The 25,985-nt window shown below is 26.8% G+C and overlaps 1 long non-coding RNA gene across 5 annotated transcripts in view; it reads right to left on the bottom strand.

Annotated features, from left to right (window-relative positions):
• LOC105849692 (centrosomal protein of 63 kDa) overlaps positions 1–25,985 on the bottom strand; it is a 47,505-nt gene that overhangs the window by 3,888 nt on the left and 17,632 nt on the right. For 3 of the 5 annotated variants that reach the window (XR_010635710.1, XR_010635712.1, XR_010635713.1), the window contains 8 exons: positions 23,896–24,009; positions 12,617–12,697; positions 8,025–8,074; positions 5,101–5,170; positions 4,500–4,562; positions 2,203–2,249; positions 2,093–2,120; positions 1,894–1,977 (listed from right to left, as the gene is read on the bottom strand). This is a non-coding gene — a long non-coding RNA (centrosomal protein of 63 kDa). The remainder of the gene's footprint in view (positions 1–1,893; positions 1,978–2,092; positions 2,121–2,202; positions 2,250–4,499; positions 4,563–5,100; positions 5,171–8,024; positions 8,075–12,616; positions 12,698–23,895; positions 24,010–25,985) is intronic. The other 2 variants (XR_010635714.1, XR_010635711.1) reach the window with 2 other exon arrangements.

The following is a 25,985-nucleotide window of genomic DNA, read 5'->3' as shown; positions in this document are numbered from 1 at the left end:
TTAAATGTTCTAAACCTCCTGTTTTGGAATTATAGTTTTTATTAGATCATCACCGGTCTTCTTTTGCTCTCTTTTACTAAAATTGAAAAAATTAATAAGTTTATTTAGACAAAGGTAATTGTTTACACCATTAACCTAATAAATGCAAAGAACTTTTTTTCTAATTCATGTGTGGAATAAAATGGCCACTCTGTCACCTCAATGATACAATACAATCTACATGTTAAACATCTGATCCTGCTTCTACTGCTGAAGTTGTTTCTCACTTATATTCTTCTAAAACTTGTTGTCCCAGCAACATTCTGGTCACAGTTTTACAAGCATATTATCCAGATCTCTCTTTATTGCTCTCTAAACTATTTATTAAATAACATTTAATAATAATATTTAAGCCTTTCTGCCTGAAGGAAAATAGTTTCAGTTCTTGAAAAACTCTGAAGATCACTTTGACCCCTCAAACTGTTGACTTTGACCCCTCAAACTGTTTTGACCCCTCTTATAATTAATTAGTTAATTATTAATAATTAACTAATTAATTAATAATTAGTTAATTAATAATATAAAATACCACAACACTACCACATTTATCTATATATTTACAAATTGTAATTCTACTGCTGACTTGTTATAACAGAAAAGCTTACATTAGATGAGATCTAATGTACAATATTTTTGTTTGTTGTTGTGTTGTTTGTTGCACATTAGATGAAATCTAATGTACAACAAACATTAAACAAATGATAAACTTTTGTTTAACATTATATACATATATTATATACATATATTTACATATATATATATATATGTAGATATATATTCATATATTCATATATATATATATATATATATATATATATATATATATATATATATATATATATATATATATATATATATATATATATATATATATATATGAATATATGTATATATATATATATATATATGAATATATGAATATATACATATATACATACATACATATGTATATATATATGTATATATATATATGAATATATATATATATATATATATATGTATATATGAACATATACATATATATATATATATATATATATATAGAACCCTTAGATGTTGTCCGAAAGTTTTTTCCATATTTTGTTGACAAAAAGTAAAAATTAAAATGCAAGACCGGAATTTTGTTTTTTTATTAATGATAGACTGCCTGCCCCAACCAAACCCTCAGTCGATGTAGCAGCACTCCCTTGCGGGTCAGGCTATTTGTCAGTCAATGTAGCAGCACTCCCTTGCGAGTCAGGCTATTTGTCAGTCGATGTAGCAGCACTCCCTTGCGAGTCAGGCTATAAGATAGTCGATGTAGCAACACTCCGCGCATGATTTACAGTAAAAAAAATAAAAATAAAAACATTTTATTAAAAAAAATAAAAATAAAAACATTTTATTAAAAAAAATAAAAATAAAAACATTGTTTATAATGTTAAAAACATTCAGAGTGTTTTTAAAAACATTCTGGTCAATTAAATTTGCGTTTTTGTGGTTTTTTTATATAACAATTAATTAGTAATTAAATTAATGGTTTTGACTTTCGTCCAACACGAAAATGTTGGACGAAAGTCAAAAGTAATTAAAAGTGACGTATGTGTTGGCGTAAGAATCACTTTTTTCCTTCCGCTCTTCCCAAAGACAACAAACTATAGATCTATATATATATATATATATATATATATATATATATATATATAATATATATATATATATATATATGTATATGTATGTATATATGTATATGTATGATGTATATATATGTATATGTATGTATATATGTATATAGTATATATGTATATGTATGTATATATATGTATATATATATGTATATATATAACAATTTATGTAAAAATATAAATAAAAAACCTCTAGTTGATATATTTTTTCTTCATAATTGATTTTTGCAACTGAATCATAAATTAAAGGAGATCTGGGATTCTGTGAGACACCCTATGAGTACCATTAAACAATAAATACATACAAAACATCAAAATTTCATACTAGCGAAGTTATAATGAAACTAAAACTGCTCACTTGAGTATTATAAGTGTCTGAGTATTATTACCTGAGTACTTTTCGAGTTATCATCAAAACTAAAATTCAATTAAATTATGATGATAATAATCATCATTGCCATGATCATTGTAAGTTTTAAATAACTCAAAAAATCTTTACCTGTGAAAAGAATGCTTTGAAAGATCAAATAACTTTTTTTCATACTTCTAAAAGAAACAAATTGTTGCAATATTAGTACCAAGAGCAAAAGTATGTATGTTTACACACACACACAGGCACACACACACGAACACATCAGACAGGTCCCTAATACTATAGAAAAAAAAATTGAACCTTGAGTTAAGGTGGATCTATTATTTTATGATTGATTCTAGAATTATTTGATAAACATTGAATCATAATGAGGGGGAGTGCCAGATTGGCACTCTTGGGAAATTTAAACTCATGGGGTAAAAAAACAGAAACCACACACTTGTGAATATGTCAAAAAAACAGAAACCACACACTTGTGAATATTTTATTGCAATCGAGTTTGCAGACCAAAATTAATACTTGTAATTTAGTAAATGTTTATTATGTGAATACTATGTAATATAGTGCAGACCTTGTTATGAATATAAAAAATGTAACAAATAGGCCTAATAGGATTTGCAATGATAAAAAATTTCATTTGTATTTACTGACATTAACTTTATTAATTGCTGCAGTTAATTAAATTAGTTTTATAACTCAATTTAAGATTAAATATTTTAACTCAACCATGTTGAAAAATGTTTTAATATAAAAATATTGTGGAATTTTACTATGCTCCCAGTTTATTAAAATATTAATAACATACAAGGGTTGTTCAATAAATAACATACGAGGGTTTTTCAACAAATAACATACGAGGGTTGTTCAATAACATACGAAGGTTGTTCAATAAATATTGAGAAAAAATACTATTACTCAAAATGGATTATTCAATCAGTACAAATGTTTTGTTACTTTTCAACATAATTCCCAGTAACACTTATATACTTGTCCCATTTTGCCCTTGGCATAAAATTCTTTGGGTTGATCGCAAAACTAATTTTACACCTGATTTTACACTTTTCATTGCATTAAAAATATTTCCCTCATAGACCCTTTTTACGGGGTCCAAACAGATGGAAGTCTGATGGGACATAATCAGGGCAGTATGGGGATGTGAAAAATCTCCACACCTCAGTTGGACATTGTCATGAAGAAAAATCACGCCTTCAATCAAGAGCTTATGGCGTTTAATTCGAATGGGAAGTCTTATTTTGTTTTCTAGTATGTCACTGTAGTACTGGATGCTGATTGTTTTTTGGCATTCAAAAAAATCATTACTTTAAGAATTACTTTATCGTAAGCATTACTTGGATCAATTCAACCATTTTGGAGTAACAGTCTTGTTAATTATTGAACCACCCTCATTATTCTTTTTTACAACCCTCATAATTTTTTTTTCTAAATTTGATAAAATCTTTTTTTGTCTATAACTAAATGAATAAAAATATGCTAATATTTGATTTTGTTTTATTTTTTATTATGTATTTATGGGTGTAAACAACATTATTTTTTTTAATGGAGCAACAATCCAGAAAAACTTTATATGCAAAAAGTATTGAGTTTGTTCCCCACCACATATTTGGTAATGCTGTGCTAAACGTGTTTCCCAGAAAGCAACTTTGTTTTTCAAGAATCAAACTTAAAAGCTATAGGATAAAGGTAAAAGTTGTAATAAGGCTTATGGCAAAGGATAAAAGGATTAAAAAAAAGTTGTCATTAAAAAGTTGGAGTAGTCTCCTTGTCTGTTGTGACCCTTTTAGCCATAAGTATCACTTGAGGTTTTGAAAAGTTAATTTTTATTTTTTTTATTTTTTGTAACTTTTGTTTTTTTAAATTGAAATAAAAGCATATAAAAACAATTTGAACTTTTTTTAAAAAATATATTACCATACGCGGTAGTAGTGTAGTGGTAGAGCATTTGCTTCATAAGCGAGAGGTTCCGAGTTCGATTCCCACCACGTCCCTGGTAGTACCGCGCTCAACTTGTTTCTTTGCGCAGCGGCCTTGTTTGTCAAGGGTCGTGTCTCGGAGATATAGAGTTAAGAGAGAGTTATAACCACAAGTAGCCTCCTCATCTGTAGTGGCCTTCTCGGCCTTGGGGAGATAAATTACAAAAAAAACAAAAATCTTTATCTCATTTTCTTGAAAAGTAAAGAACCTGTAAAAGATGTTTTTAAAAAATATTTTAAACAAATTTATTTTCATTTTGATGTTTTATTTATTAGACAATTTTGTTTTTTTATTATTATTTATATGTATTATATTAGATATATAATGAGATTTTTTCTTGATAAATTTCATTGACTTAAAATAACAGTAGTTCAATTCATTCATTCTTCAATTAATTCATTCCTTTACACTGCTAAAAAGAAAAACGTAACCTGTATGACTTGATTTTTTTTCAGAATTGCATTTTTTAATTTTTCGTTTTCTTTTTGTAGCCTCTAAGGAAAAAAAAGTATCAAATTATACTTAATTATTACATCAATACAAGAAGAAATTTATAAACCATAAAGAAAATTTATAAATGCGTTTTTCTATAAAAGATCACTATCTTTGTATAAATAGTTTATATATATTTGGACACCACAGATAACAAACTCAAACCACACATCAGATACATAAAATATTAACACACACCACAACCAATTCAAACAATTAGTTACATTGCTATCAATTCCATATAAAAAAAATTGTAAAACCTATATTTACAACTTGAGTAATATTATAAATAATTATGAGTTTATAAATAAATCAATTAAAAAAAAGAAAACATTACCCATTTGTATAGATGCAGGTTAACTGGGAAAAAAACAGCAAACAAGAAAAAAATAAAGGCAAACAAACAAAAATTATTTTCAAATTACATTATAATGAAGAATCTTTTATAAATTACATTCTAATGCATGATTGCCCAAGAAATCAAAAATAAACAAAAAATCAGAAAAAGGTAAAAGTAAGCAATGAATGCATCAACATTACCTCTAAGATACTATTAATGTTTTTGGACTCGTCAGAATATTTATTTAAATCGCCAAGTTTGACTTTTAAACTACAAAAAAATTAGAAGAAAAAAATTTAATCAAACTTTAAAGATTAAAATTAGGTTATTATTGATTTTAATTTGTAAGATATTTATTAAGCAAAATTTTAGATTATTATTATATTGATTTTAATTTGTAAGATATTTATTAAGCAAAATTTTAAATTATTATTATATTGATTTTAATTTGTAAGATATTTATTAAGCAAAATTTTAGATTGTTATTATATTGATTTTAATTTGTAAGATATTTATTAAGCAAAATTTTAAATTATTATTATATTGATTTTAATTTGTAAGATATTTATTAAGCAAAATTTTAGATTATTATTTATTAAACAAAATTTTATATTATTATTTAATTTAGTTTATTATTATTATATTTAGTTTATCATTATTTACTTCAATTTATTAAAATTTTATGTTTAGTTTAATTTTCAGTAAATAATCTCTATAAAAAAAGAATTTGTTTTGCCTCTTTAAATCTACTACTCAAAAACTTTTTTTTTTATTTTTAAAAAAGATTCAACATTGCATTTTTGTTTCTATTACCAAATGATCTCTTTGTTATTAGGATTTTTGAACATTATTATTTATTGTTAATCTCTTTTTACATATGTTCTTAAAAATATGATTTCACAACTTTAGAGTATTATTTTTAGAAATTTTTATTTAATTTTCTTTTTAATTTTCTCTTTTTTTAAATAATGGTGATTTATGAAAGTTACTTATGCTATATTTTATATTACTATAATACACTAGTTCAAAACTAAAACTTGAAACTTTAACTATGGTTAAATAAAATAAAAATTAAATAAAAATTTAAAGCTTTAACTATGATATGAAAAATTAACTTGAAATATAAAAATATTGAACTTTAAAATATGTTTTAAGCGTTATGTAGTATGTTTATATTAAATTTACCAAAGCTTAACTATAAAAAAGTATTATCTTTTAAGCGTGCATTTCATCCACCTCATGTAGAGCATGAGTGTTTATTTTTAATTTCTGTCCTTGGTTTTATTGTTAACCTAATTGGTATTTTTTTTTTGGACCCTTACTTAGGCCTCAGTGGGAAAAGAGAGCTTTAACATGCCCACACTCCCCTAAAATGGTTTATGGGAGCAATTTATGGCTCTCGCAAAAGTGTAATTTTTTCGTATAAAAAAAATAATTCAAATAAAAAAAGACTTTTTTTTTGCTTACAAAATGCATTTGTTTAATTTTTTTGCATAGCAACAGTCACTGATTTTTTTGCATAGCAGCAGTCGCTGATTTGTTTGCATAGCAACAGTCACTAATTTTTTTTGTAGTGCATGAGATTATATTTTAACTATATAAATGGCTTACAACTTATTAACTTTATAATATAAGTTATTTTATACAGCAACAATTGTTTTTTTTTTAATAGAGCAGAAAATTAGTATTATAAATGTGAATATCAATATTACCTAATTATATCAATATTACATAATTAATCATAAAAATATCACTTTTACATAATTATAATGCAAAGTTATAATAGAAATAGTAAAAAACTGCAAAGCTTTTTTAAAGGCACTGTTATAGCAACAACAACAACAACCAAAAAAGCGCTTATTGAAGTGTAAATGTTTTTAATTAGATTGGGTTTACTGATAAATATAAAATTATTACACTTTAAATTATGTTAATAAAATAGAAAACTATATAACTGATAAAATATAAAATTCATACACTCTAAATTATTACTTTATTATATGTAATGTATTACAATATTGATTATAATAATTATATAAATTTGTCTCAATTAAAAACTAAAAAAGAGGAAATTAAAAAAATATAATTATAATTAAATGTTCTAGTAAAAAAATAAAATATAAACACTTTTACTGTGAAACTATAATTTGTTGAAATAATTCTTAAAATTCCTGTATACAATAAGAAAATATAAAATATTTTTTACAAGCAGTTTAAAGATATATAGCTAATAGTTTGTCAAAAACTTTTTCTTATTTTTTACCACTTTGATACCAGGGTCTAAACAGCCCTAACTTTAGTTTTCTTTTCTTCAGATTTTTGTTGGGTTAAAGGTGCAACTTAAATAGTTATAACAATTCTAAAATACATTAGTTAAGCTCAAAAACAAACATTATATCAAATAAGTAAACTTGTTAATAAATAAATGCTTGTGTAATGCTCGTCTAAAGAATTTTTTTTGGAGCAATAATTGACGCACGTTATGAATATATTCTTGTAATAATAATGTAACAAGCATATGCTTATAACAAGTTTAAATCAAATTTTGTACTTGTAAAAACCAAAAACTCTATTAACAAGTTGTTTAGAGAAGCAGCTCACTGACTTGCCATGACTTGCCATGTTCATTTTAGGAGAGCTTTTTGCCGCTCCCGCACTCATCTACTCCTATCAAAGCCTGCATACTTTCTTTATCCGACTCTTCAGCAGCAATAGCATATTATGCTTATAAAAGATATTTTCCTTAAAAGTTCATCAAAAACTAACCGTGCATTATAAAACATTTTTTAACAAATAAACTTTTATTGGAAAAGTTGTATCAATAAAGGTGTTCTTGTAATGAAAAAGGTGATATTTTATTGAAACAAAATGAGTTTTAATTAAATGAGGAAATATTTTTTTAAAGAAGATAAGAATTTGTTGAGGGTGGTCAATTTTTTAAGGTATTTAAGAGGTAATATTGTATTATAGGAGTTGAGATAAGATATATCATAAGAGTGAGATTGTGTTAAAGTAGGCAAATTTTTATAAACTATTATTTAAGCTTAAAAAACAAAAAAAACAAAAAAAACAAAAAAAAAAAACATTTTTTATTGAAACTTTTAATTTGTTGAGTTTATATTACCTTTCAATTTCTAGTTCTTGTTGAATGCAAATTTTATGTTGAGAAGCAACCTGGAATAACAATAAAAAATAAATAAAAGTGTACATTTTTCCTGAAAAATTTCTTTTTTATTTTTGACAACCTATGTATCTACATAATCTTCATATGACTGAAACTCAGATTATTAAAATAGAAAAAGAACATAATTAAGTTTTGCATAAGTTACAATAAATTTCTTTTTCCACAAACTTTGTCTCAAAATATATAAGAACATACTTACACATTCTACATTGAGTCATATAATTAGAAATTTTATTTTAATATAATTAGAGATTTTGAGAAGTAATAATAGTGTTGTATTGCTCTATCAAGGATTTGATTTATTTGATTTGATATATCATTGATTGATATTTTAGATAGATCAATGGAATCAATTTCCAATGCTCACTGGAATTATGTAAATGCAACAAGCTAATCCACTAAGTTGTGAATCTTATTAGCCTGCTAAGGCAAAAAGGGCAACTACAGTCAAGGAGGCTTTTTAATTATATTTAAAAATATTTAATTAGTTTTTTTCTTTCCTATTATTACTTCTTTACTTTTTCTTTAATATTATTATTTACTACGTTAGTTTTTTTTTTCTATTAATTATTTATAAGTATAGTAATGAACTTTTTTAAACATCTTCACTTCTAACAAGGCTGCAAGCAAACACTATTAGAGTTGGAAGTTACTGGAAGAGAAAAGAGGAAGTTTATAGAGCAAGATAATGATTAACAGACAACTCAAAAAATTGTTAATTATATGAATCAGGAAAACTAGATGAAGGGAGCGAATTTCAAAGAACTGATGTTTGAGAAAAAACTAGGCAAATAAAAATTTTTGGAGCACTTAGGAGTCACAGTAAAAATTCAAGACTTAATTAAATGTAACTTAATAACTAATTAATTATAATAATAATTAACACAAGAATGCTAGCTCTTTAGAACAGCGCTCTTTAGAACAACGCATTATAGTATTTATAGAAAAGAGAAGAAGAAGCAACATTACAACAATGGGACAATGGAAGAAGGTTAGTTGCAAAAGCAGGTCCAACTATGTTTATAATGGGTTTTTGCACCTTGTCTAATAGAAGAAGAGCATTTATTAGAAGATCTAGATATAGTATTCATATGCAGTATTCCATACAAAGACGAATTAAAGATTTATAGAGATAAAGAATAGAAGCCAAAAAAGTGGTGAACAGAATAAAGAGATGCAACCTTAGCACATGCTAATTTTGCAATTGATTTGATATATGGTTTCCAAAAACCATCAGAAGTAAGAGTTAATCCTAGAAGACAAAGGATATATGACTCATCAATTCAATTTCTTTTCTTTCACTTTCCATAAATTTTCATTATCGCCTACAATCTACAAAGTAGAAACACTAGTGAGCAAGTTTGAAAAATTGAGAGAAAATCTACCTTTTTAATTTTTATAATTTTTATTTATTTATTTTTCTTAAAATATATTCAGAACTTTACAAAAACAAATTCTTTTTTAAATAAATTTATCTTTTAAAATAAGCTATAGAAACAAATCTTGAACATTAAATTTGACTCTAACTTTACAAATGGATTGTTCAGCTATTTATTGTTAATGTATTCTGGTATAGTAGTAAAAATTAAAAGCACTAATTAAAAAAGTTACATAAACAATAAAATTTTAAAACCATTAAAAAAAACAAATAAAAAATATTTTACGAAAACAAAATAAAAGATATAAAATTATATTGAAAAGTATAACAAAAAAACAATTTTTTAGTATGCTTTAGTAGTTTTTTTTTTAAGTTTTTAAACTTGTAAAGTATAACTTGTAAAGTATATAAGGGTTTGCTTTTCTTTTAATTTTTGCCTAGTTGATTTGGCTTTAATCAACAAATCCACAAAATTAAATTCTGCTGCTTTAATACTGAAACTTTCTTTTTTAGTTGACAATACTTTTATCTGAATATAACAGATGAGAATGAACCGCAATATTTTGTCAATTGATTAGTGATTGTCAAATTGTGAACATTTTGTTTTATTGCACATGTGTTATCATAAACAGACTGAGTGACTAACCAAAAAGGTTCATAGAATGTTCTCAATAAAAATTCCAATTTTGAAGCTAAAACTCAACAGCATGCTAAAAAAGAAAATAAAGTGAATCCAAGAACATAAATATTTTTTAAAAATTTAGTTTGTTCCCTTTAAAAAAGAAAAAAAAACTTTTTGAGGCACATTTAACAGCATATGAAACAACTGAACTCCTCATTATTGATTGTTACAACAAATTTGTTGTGAAAGTTAATAAGAAAAAGTTTAAAAGCCTATTAACTGATCCTTGCTAGAATCAGCTGTTTAGGAAGATATCAACTAGAACCTATGCAACTCCTCAACTGGTTCTTCAATGATTCCTTTCCTCAATGTAATTTCACTTTCTAATGTTATGCGATATCTCTAAGGAACTCTAACTTTGGTATTTGGTGTATGTTCTCGTAAAAATTTACCAGAATATCATAGCATTTATACTTGGGGATGTTGCTTTCACTAAGATTGTTTGGAATAATAGGCCCTTAATAAAACTTTCCCAAGTAAGTTGCTCTATTGGCAAATGCTTCATCTTTAATGCAGCATTTTGGACAGAATCTAGTTAAAGATAAATGATAAATTTTGAAAAAACAATAACTTCCTTAAAACTCTAAGATCCAGTTGCTGCTGTACAATAGGAAAGTAAATTGCTGAAAACAAAAGAAACTGTATACTTTTAATATACACATGAAAGTGATAAGTTGTAACCAATATATGCATATATTTAAACTGTCCTAACATCAGGTCATTAGCCAGGAATAAATTATATACAGCGTTTACACACAATAAGTGGAATTTATATCATTGTTGTCTCCTCTACTCAATACTCCCAAAAAACATATACAAATCAATCATCAACACAAAATTAAATCTATATCAATAACATACACAAAATTGAAACATTAACATTATTAACATTAAATAGCATGTTGAGGTTGAGTATTAAGTTGAGTAATTGAACAAAGTTTTTTTAAATAAATATTCTTGAGTTACAAATCAGCATCTATTTAAAAAAAATAATCTCTTTTTTTTAATTTAAATGACTGGTCTAAAAAATACTAAACCTCTATTTATAGAAAAGACATCTAAAGAAAAAGCAGATTTTATGAAATATTACCTATTTAGCATGCTGTCATATTAATGGAAAGAATCCACTTGTTTAAATATTGTCCTGCCAGATTTAAAGATGTAAGACACACATTTCAGAACTTATAAAAGTTTTCTATTGAAGCCCCTAGTTTAGTGGTATTTCATTTCATTCAACATATTGGTTGGACATTAAAAAGACATTGCAATAGTCAAACAAATGTTTAAAAAAAAAAACAGCAATATTAAATTTCTGCTGTTGAAAAACATGTCTAACATCTAATTTTATTTTTCCCAATATAGTACAAAAAACAACTTTTTTTTCATTCTTGAAAAACAAGAAAACAATTTGAATCTTGAGGATATGATTTCTTGTCAAATCTCTAATTGGTATATTTAAACATAACATTTGTTAAAAGATTATTTTGTACAAGAATTTACATCATATAATAAACTAATCTTGATGTTTGTTTTTTAAATTACCCTAATAAAAAAGGTCATTCTTGAAATATGTTTAGTTTATTTTTCTCCTCCACAAATGAGATAGATATAACTTTAACGATGCAAAAATTATTTTCAGCAGTAAAATAGCATGGTTAATTAATTTTAGCTTTTGTATATAACAAAAGTAAAATTAATTGACGAAATACAATCGTAGATTGTGAGAATACAGAGCTGAAACAAGTGAGCTCCAGAGCTGAAACAAGTGTTAAACAAGTGAATAAGCGACAATTTTAAAATAAGGTTTTCTATTTTGTTTAATTTGATTTTTAATACAATTTTGAACAAATGGAGTTTTTCAAATATATACCTATATATATATATATATATATATATATATATATATATATATATATATATATATATATATATATATATTTAGTTCACCCCCCCCCCCCAAGGCCGTGAAGGCCACTACAGATGAGGAGGCTACTTGTGGTTATAAACCTCTCTCAATTTTATAACTCCGAAACATGAACTATGACGAATAAGGCCGCTGTGCGGAGAAACAAGTTGTACATATATATATATAAATATATATACAATATATATATATATATATATATATATATATATATATATATATATATATATATATATATATGTATATATATATATTTATATATATGTATGTATATATATATATATATATATATATATATATATATATATATATATATATATATATATATATATATTTATGTATATATATACTTGAATTACATATTTGAAAAACCCCATTTGTCCACTATTTGTTGGCAATAAGTTATGAATTGAGTATTGTTCAGTGTAGATAGACTTACAACTCAAACACAAAAAGACCACCAGAACTGTTATTCTTAAAACCTTAATATTATTATTATATATTGTATTTATCATTAAAACATTATATATTATATTTATAATACAAACCTTAGTTTCTAAATTTGCAATACGACAAGCAGTTTCATGCTCTAAATTTTGAAAAGTTTCTTGCTTTCGATTCAACTGAGCCTTTTAAAAAAGTTATATTTAAAAATATAGTAAAATAAAAATAGATATTAAATACTGACCAAATAAATGGTAGCATTAATTTAAAAAATTATTGATTAAAAAAATATCTATTAGATTTTCATTATCATAATTAATTTTAATAATTTCATTATAAATTGGTATTTTACTATTTATATGGTATTTTATTATTTTCAATTAATTATTAGTAAATGCAAATAAAGCATATCATTGAGGCTTAGCAAATATTTATGCTTTTTTTCTTAAAGAGATAATTAAGTACAAAAAAAAATTATTGTTTAAAAGTACATAAAAACATATTATTATTTAAAATAACATTATTGTTAAAACATCATTAAAAAGAACATAGAAACATAAATGAACAAAGAAATAATAAAAATTTATCATCTTTATTTTTACCAAAATACACTTAACAAACTGTAACAAAAGTTTTCTTGCTAATAATACATAATTACAATAAGTAGTTGAAACCCAATGACCTTCTTATTGTATTCGTTAAGTAAACACACACACAAAAAAAAAAATTAAACAAAACACATAGAAACTCTAAATATTTTGTTATATTGTGAAAATACTTTTTTTTCAAAAATCTAAATATCTGGGTGGAAAAAGCTATTTTCTTTTAAATCAATTATTTTATTTAAAACAAACTTACGGGTAGAAAACTTACTGTTGGCAAACAACAGTTGGCATGTTTCTTACCAGAGTTCTACTCTATTAAGATAAAAAACTGTTAAACCATGGCTAGGATTGGCTAATTGATGCAAATTTTGTTAAATCATGATTTGTATCATGTTTATTAAATTTTTATAATATAAAACTTTTTTAACTAAATTCAGCGAAAACTCAACATTTATAAACTTTTAGAAATTAAAAGAATTTCAACCATCTGTTACGGTTTCCTAGCAAGAAATAAAGATTGATAAAGATTAAAAAAAAAAAAAAGTATATATAGTAACAATATTGTACTTTTTACTTAGTTTATTAGTTGATTCTGATCTCCTTCACTTCTACTTTATTATTTCAACACTGAAATCCTAAAATTAATTCTCTTTCTGTATCTGTGATCAAGCATGCTTCATCTACATAGAACAGCTCTCATGGTAAACCAACACAATAATAGTACACAAGATAAAAACAACACAATAATAAAGACAATAATACACAAGACAATAATTAAAAAAAAAAGACTGAACACTAAACCCTGAAGAACACCAATTTTTATTTAAAACTCTCTCCTTATAAATTTTGATTGATGTTGTGATATTTTTTACATAGCCACAATAAATCTTAGCATGCAAACTGTTACCAAACAGCCTTTAACACCTAAATACTTCAAAGCCCAGTTGTTTCCTTGCCAAACCTCGATACAAACTGCATGTTGACAATAAATACACTGCTTCCTTATTTGTTGGCAATAAATATTAATGAGCACATTGCTCCCTTATTTGCTGACAATAATTCTTATAAAAAATTTAATTATGATAACAACTTCTGGTCACTCAATTTTATTCATTAATGTGAACCACATATTAATAAACCTTCAGCTCTTTAGCAAGTATTTAGCATTCAACTTTTAATCCAATTATTTAGGATTTAACCTTCTCGTTGAATTGCATTGCATTGATCTGACATCTACTAAACACTTACATTCTCTAATGACTTCAATGTGTCAGCCTATACACCAAAAGGACCAGCAAATAGGAAAAATGACTAAATAAAATCCACCTTGTTCTTACAACAAGTATTTTTCCATGTAAACCATCTAAAAAATACAAAAATTTTGTATTTTTCACATGGTTTATATGGTAAAAAATACAAAAACTTTTTAACATTACTTTTTTTTCAAATCATTTACTTACAACGTTGAACACTGCATTTCATTTGTCCTCTAATCTTTTTTTTTTAATTTTTTTTTTTTAAACATCTTTGTTTCCAACAAGGCTGCAAGCAGCCACTAATTAAAGTTAAAAGTTACTGAAAGAGAAAACATGAAGATTGTAGAGCAAGATAACGATTGACAGACAACTTAAAGGATTGCAAATTATGTGAATCAGGTAAGCAAGATGAAGGAAGCGAATTCCAAAGAGCTGATGTTCGAGGAAAAAAACTAGACGAATAAGCGTTTTTGGAGCACTTAGGAGCAGCCACAGAAAAAGGATGCAAATTAATTGAATGACAAGTAACATGAGAATGAATTTTAGTAGATGGCACAAGAGACGCTAGCTATTTAGAGCGGTGCCCATTATAGTATTTGTAGAAAAGAGAAAGAGAAGCAACATTATGACGATGTGATAATGGTTGGAGGTTGGCTGCAAGAGCAGGTCCAACTATGTTTACAATGCGTTTTTGCACATTGTCTAAAAGAGAAAGAGCATCATTAGAAGATCCACCCCAGATATGGCAACAGTATTCCATACAAGGCCGGATTTGAGATTTATAGAGATAGAGAATAGAATCCGAAGTAAGAAAGTGACAAGCTTGATGAAGAGATGCAACCTTAGCAGATGCTAATTTTGCAACTGATTTGATATATGGTTTCCAAGAAAGATCAAAAGTAAGAGTTAATCCTAGAACATGAAGAGTAAATGACTCATCTAGTTCATAAATAAAGGAAGATCTAAATTATTACGATTTCGATCGGCTGAAAAAAATTGAGTTTTATCCGTATTGAAGTTCACCAGCCACTGTGAGCCCCATGCGGTAGCAGAAGTGAGATCCTTTTCAAGCTCAAATGCCCCCTCCAAGCAATCAGAGAGTGTTGGTTTCTTATCACGACAAGAATAAATAGTAGCATCATCAGCAAACAGTGCCACCTCAGAGGTGAGAATATCTGGAAGATCGTTGATGTAAATTAAAAAGAGTATAGGGCAAAGGATAGAACCTTGAGGAACCCCTGAAGTTACAGAATAAGAAGAAGAGTGCTGTCCATCGGGGACAACTTTTATACTACGATTGGAAAGGAAGGATTCAATAATCTTAAAGATGTTGCCAGATACACCATAAGAAGAAAGCTTATGGAGAAGACCAGCATGCCAAACTTTATCAAAAGCTTTTGAAATGTCAAGAGCGATGGCTTAATCTCTCCACCTTTATCTAATGCACGATAAAACCTATCAGTTATTACTGTTAGCAAATCAGCTGTAGAACGGGAAGATCGAAATCCATATTGATGGTCAGAAAGTTATTAGATTCAAGATGGGAAATTAAGTGTTTATTAATTAAAGATTCAAAAACCTGGCTTATGATAGGAAGAAGACTAATGGGACGGTAGTTAGACGAATCAGATTGCTCTCCAGAATTTTTGAAGATAGGGATAACAGATGCCGCTTTCCAGCAGGCTGGAAAACAAGACTCTGATAAGCACTTGTTGAATAGTTTTGAGAGTATAGACGACAGCTCTGGAGAACACTTCTGCAAGACAATAACAGGTATGTTGCCCGGGCCATAAGCTGTAGAAGAGTCAAGGCAGGATATCACTTTAGATACAGAAGCTGGAGTGATACAGATGTCAAGCAATGGATCAACCTGCTTGTTGGCAATATCAGGTAGAAAGCAACTAGTGGAATCAAGAGATGATATTGATGAAAAGTTTTTAGCAAACAATTCAGCTTTGTCTTTAGGTGAGGTGACAAAGTCTGAACCATACAAGAGAGGTGGAATTAAAGATTTGCCCTTATTATTAATACTATTAAAGACTCTCCAGAAGTCACAAGAGCCTAAATTTTGAAATGAGATACGAGATTTCATGAGCTGAGAATAGCGGGCTTTGGTGTTAGACAAAACCTTTTTACAATGGTTTCTTGCAGTAATAAACAGATGTCTGTTTTCTGGAGAATTGTTTTGCTGATAAATATGGAAGTAACGGTTTCGATTGGCAATTGCAGCAGCACAGTGTGAGGAAAACCATGGAGGAGAGTGAGGCTTGACCTGGAATCGTCGAGAGGGAACAAAAAATTCCATGCCAGCCTGAATCCACAAAGTTATGAAAGAAGCACATTTGTCAACAGGAAGACAAAAGATTTCTACCCAAGGGCCATCACAAAGAAAATCGCAGAAAGAATCCCAGTCAGCTTTACTGTAGTTGTAAGAGGTATGATAATAGGGGGATTCAGGTGATGAAGAAGAATGAGATAATAGTTTTAGAGAGATCAAAGTGTGATCAGAAGCACCTAAGGATGAATGTGGAGAAACTGAGCACTGACTAGGATCAGAAACAAGACATAAGTCGAGTAGAGAAGGTAAATGATTCGGATTGTCAGGAAAGCGAGTTGGAAAGTTGACTATTTGAGTTAGGGATTGAGAAAGGCAAAAGTTGTGGGCTTTAATGCCTGCAGAATCACTGACACTAGAGCCAAGCCATTCAGAGTGGTGAGCATTAAAGTCACAGACAACAACTATATTAGCTGATGGATAAAGAGAGGACTTGGTCAATATGGCCAGAAATAACATCAAAAAGAGTGCAGTCTTGAGATGAAGGAGAGCGATATAAAACAAAGAGAAAGAACTTAAATTAGTCTCACAAAGAGCAAGTAGGTCTGGTGAACTTTGCAAGAGATAAGACTCGACAGAAGAAAAGTTACTTTGAAGACCACGAATATTAGTGAATGATAGGTTTAGAGAACTTGGTGATGATGATAGCTTTTTGTGTTTTATAGTTTTTGGTACTTTATTCATTGTTAAATTAGATTGAAGAACTTGACTCAAAGCATAAATAGTACTCAGAACACTGTTTAATAGCCCAAGCAATTGCCTCATTACTATTAATAAAGCCTAAGCCGTAACAAAGGGCTCCAAATGTGGCCTCCGCAATGCACACCAAAAGTACAAACAGGGACACCACCCATGCGCAACATGGCACTGTTAATACTTTGATATTTTTCAGCTGTTGATGGAATCAGCCTCTCTGAGAGCTACCAAAGAGTTCAGGAAACCTGACGACCAGCCGGCCTCAGAACCATAAAACTGAGTTTTAGAGCTGTACCCTCATTAGGAGATAATAGAATGAGTTGCCTAGTCATAAAGACAGAGACACAAGCAAAACCCATGCATTGAGTCAAGAAGATCCAGTATTCAACATCCTAAACTAGAAACAATATATTAAAAATACATCTGCGCCAGCCTAATAGATGAAGAAGGGGTGTGAGGCTGGTCAACAGATAGAATCTGTTTACCCCTAATCTAGATTAAAATCTAGAACCCCTAGATCTAGAATCTAGAATAATCTATAATAAATCTAGAATAAATCTAGAATAAATCTAGAATAAATCTAGAATAAATCTAGAATATATCTAGAATAATCTAGAATAAATCTAGGAATAATCTAGAAATCTAGAATAAATCTAAATCTAGAATAAATCCAGAAGAAATCTTGAAATAATCTAGACTAAATCTAGAATATCTTGAATATCTAGAACCCCTAGATACCCCATATTATGGAATAAAATTTAGAATTAAAGCAAACAACTTATGCTCATCGGATTAAACTTTGTATACAGTTTGTTTTGCTTTGCCTTTAAACAAATGATGCAAGAAGAATACAATGCAACAGCACAAAAAGCATTAGATCATTGAGTATAAAGAAGAAAATAACATTCTTCATTCTTAGACTTTTTCTATGTTTTATAAAATCCTATTTTTATCCAATTTTACAAGATTACCCACTTCAGCAACCCACCACAATAACTTTTTGTCTATGAGGACTTTTGATTCTTCTGCATGCAAAATCAATAACAGCAAAATTAATGACAATAATAAACAGCTTTTCTTTACGTTTTTGCATACCCTTTTGAGAGTACTTTCTGAACTGAGTTCAGTTCTTAGTTGAACTTTTTCTTATCAAGAAGTACAAATAAAAAATATATAAACTTGGATGTTTAATAAAAATAAAGTTTTTTAATCAAAACAAACTTTGTTTTTTTTTCAAAATCTAAACAAAGAGACCTCTTTTTTTGTTTCAAATTTTTTACTAATTTCATGTCAAAGTTAACTTAATTGTGTTGTGGAATAACTTCAACTTTTTTTATTCTCATTTTTTACATTAAAATTTCTTATTAAGACATAGCCCGATCCTGGAAACCTGTGACTTGGCTATTTCCTAAACTTTACAAACCCTTTTTCGAACAAGTGTGTTAATATGGCTCTTTTTTTTGAGATAACTATTAGTGTTTGTTATTTTTATGTTTGTGATACAATAATAATCTTTTTCGTAAAATTTTACACTAGTTTTACATTCAAATTTTACACTGGAAAATTTTTTTTAAACTCTTACATTAATAGAGAAACAGGTAATGTTTAATATTTATACAATTGAAAGAACTTTCCCTAACCTAAACCAGTCTGTCAATGTATGCACACTTATTTTCATTAAACATTTGGATAACCTGGATAAACATTTAAATTAGTAGAAAACAAATTAGTAAAAAATCACTTATTAAATTATTTTCATTTTATACAGTGTTTTGTCAATAAAGACTTTTCAAAAATGATGATGACCCATTTCTGATGAGTGTTGATTGATAAAACACAAAATAATAAAAACTTCATAAGTGATTTCTACTATTGTACAAATGCTCTGTTCATTTAAAAACATTGAGCACTCTATTTTGTAGAATACATTTAGAATTATTTATGTATGTATGTATGTATGTATGTATGTATGTATGTATATATATATATATATATATATATATATATATATATATATATATATATATATATATATATATATATATATATATATATATATATATATATATACCAAGGGTTAAATTAGACGATGGCGAAACGCAATATCTGGAAAAATATCTGGAAAAATATCTGGTCTTTGAAGTTTAAGTTTAAAATTGGTGAACTTTGTTTTCATGGGAAAAAATTAATTTAAATTTGTCAGCTAAAAAAGTTATAAAAAAACAAAAGAAACAAACTTACGACTACAAAAGTAATAACACTATAGTCTGTGTAATAACAGAAAAAATATAACAAAAGTAATAACATACTATACCATGTTATAAAATATAACACATTAGTAATAACATAAAAGTATATTAAAGTTATTACTTTTATAACTTTTATAACGCGGTAGTGGTGTAATGGTAGAGCACTCGCCCCATAAGCAAGAAGTTCCGATTATGATCCCCACCACGTCCCTGGTAGTACCGCGCTCAACTTGTTTTTCCACGCAGCGGCCTTGTTTGTCGAGGTTTGTGTTTCTGAGTTAGTGAGTTGAGAGAGGGTGTAACCATGAAAAGTAGCCTCCTCTACTGTAGTGGCCCTCTTGGCCTTGGGAGGTGAATAATTAAAAAAAAAAAAAAACTTACAAAGTTACACTTTATTGTTTGATCAAACAATACTTAACCAAGATATCATAAATAAAAAAATCAATTAAATAAGTAATTCCAAATTTTAATTGGAGCATCTAGAAAAAATAGATAAAAATATTTAAATTTCATTTTATTAAAATTATTTAAAAAAAAGTTTTAGTTTACTCCGAAATTAACAGTTCAAAACCTACAGTTGTTGTTTTTTGTTTGTTGATTTTATAAGTTTGACAAAAAGTTCTTGAAGTTTTAATATTACTTAAGTATACATTTTAGATGCAATTATATTTTAATTAAAACTTAGGATTACCTACTTAAATCTTTTTTTATTCATGATACCTTGATTAAGTGTTGTTTTAAATTATATAAATTATAAATGTTATATGTGTGTTATAAAAGTAATAACACTATTATAGTGCTATTCCTTTTATAACACAGTTAGTGACAGTATCGTAAGTTTATTTTTTTGTTGGTTTTTATAACTTTTTGTTAAGTTAATTTGCCGATGAAAACAAATTTTGTGTTTCGCACTTGCTTTATTCTACACTTTTATATATATATATATATATATATATATATATATATATATATATATATATATATATATATATGTATAACAAATTTAAAACACACTATATACAAAGTTATATTTTATTACAATACTATTTTTATGATAATATTTGATATATTGGTTAATAAAATAAATTACTTGATAAGGGGCTGTCTATCAATTACGTCAACAAAATAAGAGGGAGTTGGGGGTTGTCTGGAAATTTTTGACAATTTTTGACAAAGGGGTGGGGGGAGGTCAAGAAAGGTTGACGTCAACAACATTACTTTTTAAATAAATTTAGTTACTTCGTTACTAGTCATGCAAACTTACATAGTTTTTTTCTGTTGTTGTTATTCACCTCCTCAAGGCTGAGAAAACCGCTACAGATGAGGTGGCTACTTAATAGTGGTTATAACTCTCTCTCTACTCTATAACTCTGAAACACGAACCTTGACAATAAAGATTGCTGCGTGGAGAAACAAGTTAAGCGCGGTACTACCAGGGACATGGTGGGGATCGAACTCTCTTGCTTATAAAGCGAGCACTTTACCACTACACCACTACCGCATAGTTACTAGTCATACCTACTGGCCGAGAAAAAAGATATCAAAGCAAGACTACTACATGTCAGGATCAGATGGCCTGCCACTTGCAATCAAAGTTTAGAGAGAGATCTTGGAGTTCTTATCTCAAATGATCTTAGATGTAATGCTCAAGTTTTAGCAGCTGCAGTGAACGCTAACCGCTCTTCAGAGAGGCTGAAAAAAACTTTTAGCAGCCGTAGTTTTTCAGTGTGGGAAAAAGTGTACACCACGTATTTTCGTCCTCACCTAGAGTACGCTATCCAAACGTAGCCACTTTATTAACGAGCAGACATAGAAACGCTAGAAAAAGGTTCAAAACCGTGATACAAAAACATTTCTGAAATTAAGCATTGTAATGCTGAGCAGCGAAGAGTCATGTTAGGTCTTACGACACTTGAAAAAAGAAGAATAAGAGGTGATTTAATTCTGATGTTCAAGTTTATGTGTGAATTTGATGTAATAAACTTTCACGTATTATTCAATCATTCTTCGTCATCAAAGTATATTAAACGTGGTCATAATCAAAGACTTGCACAGCAAAGAGTACTCAATTGCATGCCAAGAGAGAAATTCTTCACGAACCGTGTTGTGTTGCAGTGGAATACCCTGCCACAAATAGTAACTGACGCAACGTCCGTCAACATTTTCAAAAATCAACTAGATGAACATTTAAATTAGTTAAAAGTGAATTTTTAACCGATAACTGGAAATAAACTCTCTTGACATATAATTCTATTATGATATTAAAGTATTCTATTATGATATTAAAGTATGGTACTTGTGTCGCAAATGTACACAAGTATCTTAAGGCTGTTAGTATAGAGCTGCCTGATTCAGCACATCTTTGTTGGTAATTTAAACATAGAGAACATTCATGATTTTTCAAAAGTCTATAGATTTATTACGGATTATTGTAAATATTTTAAATTATTGACCACTAAAATAAACTAAACTAAATTTAAAAAAAATGAAAATTAAGCAGCGTTTGTAGTCTTGTGTTACATACTCACCCAACCTTTATTATTTTAATGATATTTTCTATCTTCTACTTTAAACTGTGTTGTGTTTTAAAAATACCTGACACGTACAGAACTAAATGAGCACAGGCAAGATGTTTACTGATAACACTATTATTTTTTCAATGTTTGTTTTGTTGGCCTGATGTAAAAACAAATAAAGATTTATGTAAGTACATAATCTACATTATATTATTTAAATGTTTATACCAGAATCGGCAATCTACTGCTCGCAAGCAGGTTGCCGACCCTGGGATAAACATTTGATGTTAAAATTTCAATGTTATAATGCGACTCTCCAGCTTCATGCACAAATACTATTATGATATTGAAAAAAAGATATTAGTAGCTTTTTAAAAACTAGAAAGTTTTATAAATTATCAACTTTGGGTCTTCCATCCTGAAAGATTGCTAACCCCTTGTTTATAAAAATTATCAAATGCATTATTTTGTTATGCTAGATTCTATTAGAATTAGTTTGCTTTTAATGTGGAATTGGATTAGGTCTAAAGTTAAAGTAAAGAGGATTGGCACATTCACATTTTGTGACTCTGCACTGTACATAAATTATGATAAAAATATTATGATAAATATTTAACATTATCTAGGAGTAGGTCTGTTGACGGGCACGTTGGTTACTACCGTTATCCCAAACTACCTAAATGCTAACATTATCCATGCAAAAACAATATATATATATATATATATATATATATATATATATATATATATATATATATATATATATATATATATATATATATATATATATATATATATTTCATAACTTTCAGATTAATTATATATATATTTTTTAAGTTTGCAATTAATCGTAATATAACAACTTAAAAATATAAACCTGTTTTGTTAAAAAAGATCTTGAAGATCTTATCAAAAATTTCAATAGTTACAATTTCTTTATTATAGTATGAATTTCAAAAAACATAAAAGAATACTGTCCTCCATCAAAGTTTTAATGTTTCTCTTTGTTCTTTTAAATTCCATTACTGGAACGATTTTTTTATTATTGACATAATATCGACTTGCAATTTTTCAATAAATTTAGTAAATTTAATTTTTTTTTACCTTCTATCGTGCACTGAAAGAAGTTTAAACCAATGGTGTAATCAATGGTGGAATCAATGGTGTAAGCATGTAGTAATCACTTTTACTTCTATTCACTTTTTGTTCAGATCAAGTCTTTGTAATTTTAAATGGTTATATATATTTAAAAAATATTTATAAGTTAAAAGTTGAATTAAGTTTTTTTTCCTTAGCATTTTACTTTTAGACAAAACTTAAAGTTAAACTTAAAGTTCTTAAAGTTGTAAACTACTACTACAACTACAATTTAATGAAAATCTTTCATATTTTTTTATTTTACATAAGAAAGGGGGGGGGGGAAACTAAATTAATTGTTGATGTATTTTATAGGGTGTCTCCGAAAGTTTGACAAGTTGTTGACAAGAGGGAGGGGGGAGGTAAAAATTACAAAAAAATTGTTGACGTATTTAATGGACAGCCCCTAAATAAAAATTACAATAAAACAAATTAGCATAAATTGGTATACATTTGTACAATATTATAAAAGAAATGTTTAAAGTTAAATAACTTGTTTTAATTTCTGTAAAAAATATTGATTGTCTGTTATTTTTATTTCTATTTAAGAATCTTTATAACATAAAAGCCTACAAGAGCTAATCAATACCTGGTTGAGCTTACACTTTTCTGATAAATTTTCTCTTTGTTCTTCTAAAGTGGCTGAGTACTTTTTAAAACTTTCCAATTCCATTTTGTACTTTTTTTCTTGTTCTTCAAGGTTCTAATGAAATTAAAATTTTAATAAATTTCAAATGAAATTTACTTTTTAAAGTTAAAAATCAAAAAAAAAATTATTTAATACAATAATAATTTTGCAAATTAAATAATAAATAAACACTAACATTATACTGTAAATACTAATATATTAAAATAAATGATAGAGTAAAATAAAGAGTGGAAATAAAAAAAGATAAATAATTCAGAAATAAAACTAACAAAATAAGTGTTAAAAAAAAATACATGCCTGTATTGCTTTTAAAAACAACAATCAGTACAAAGATCTTTTCAAAACAAAAATATTTTAGCTTGAATATAAATTTTGTTAAAAAAAATTCATATATATAATTTTAAAATATAGATTATATACATTTGCTATTGCCTTTATCATTGTATTACATTATTACCTTTCAACAAAAAACATCAAAGCAGGTAGTATTAAAATTTTAAGATTTATAAAATAAATTTATAACCTTTTTTTTTAAAAAAAAATTTATTTTATAATTTTAAAAAAATAATTACTGCTTTTACAGTTGTATTTTTGAGTGAACTAAGAATGAAACAAAACAATGAAATAAAAACAATGAAAAAAAACAATGAAAAAAAAACAATGAAATAAAAACGAGTATTATAACAATTCTAAAATCTTTTCTGAAAACACTAAAGAGACATTTTTATCAACTTTTTTAACAACTTTTGAAAGTTAAAATTATTTACATACATATTCAAAATTAAAACAAAAATATTATTTATAAAGAATTATTTTATATAAAAAAATTATTAAAAAACTATTAAAATATTCATTAAAAAATTTTTTTTCAAACACTTAGGTTGGGCAAGCCTTTAGACTATAACCTCCAGTTAACCCAATTAATAAGGTGTGCTGATTGATAAAATAAGATCTTTTCAATTGCTAATCTTTAATGCTATTAATTTAAATTCAATCATTTTTTGAATAACTGAAAATAATCAGCATAAATGTAAATTGTGAAAACACTTGTTAAAAAATTATTATTAAAAAATCTTTCTTATAATTTTTTTATTCCTATAAAAATTAAAATTATACAAACATGTTTGAACTGCTTTTAAAATGACAATCAGCGTAAAGATCTTTTTAAAACAAATATTTAAAAATTTTTTAGCTTTTTTATTTAGTTTTATATGTAAAAAAAAAAACATTTTTATATATTTTTTATATATTTTCTATATACACTTAATTTTTATGACAGCATTAAGACAGAAAAAAAAAGTTTAAATTTGATGCTTTCACACTTGTGCAGACAAATTCCATTTCATTATTTAAATATGATATTATGGAAATATTGAAGGATTTAACTTATTAACCCTCGTGACATCAACGTGTTTTGCAGATCAAGATTAAATAATTTTACAATTTTTATAAAGGTTAAAAACCCTCTTCTTCTTATCCCACAAATACATTGATGTACTTTATCTTTTTAGTAGTTTTTCTACTCCTAAGTAAGTTGTTTTCTTCATTGCTAGAGAGTATCACCTGCCCTTATATGAAATTAGTTTAAAATTTAGGGCCATAATTATAGAAAATATGAAAAAATTTTAATCTTTTTTTTTAAGAAAAAACGACTTTTAATCAAACCATTTATTCTTACAAAGATATCTATACAACGAAGCAAGTGAAATACAAACACAAACACAAGCGGCACACAAAGTAAGTACAATAAAGTGAAAAATTTATCCTGACAGAAAAACAAAAAAACCTGAACTGTTTTTTGCTATTACCTAAATATTGTTTTTGATAAGTTTGAAAAATGTAAAACTTTTTTAAAGTTTGTTTATCATATGAAAAAAAACTTAAAACCATCTTAAGACCTTTGAAAAAAATTACAATGAATATAATACATAACATAATATTTATAGAAAGATTATATTATATATTCAGTTTGTGGTATCCAGGATTCTAAAAAAAAAAAAAAGCTTATGGACTACAATGGGAAAAAAGAT

This window comes from Hydra vulgaris, chromosome 01, assembly GCF_038396675.1.
Source record: "Hydra vulgaris chromosome 01, alternate assembly HydraT2T_AEP".
Classification (NCBI taxonomy): domain Eukaryota; kingdom Metazoa; phylum Cnidaria; class Hydrozoa; order Anthoathecata; family Hydridae; genus Hydra; species Hydra vulgaris.
Note: the sequence above shows the minus strand (reverse complement) of the source record. Positions and strands in the feature narration are given on the sequence as shown.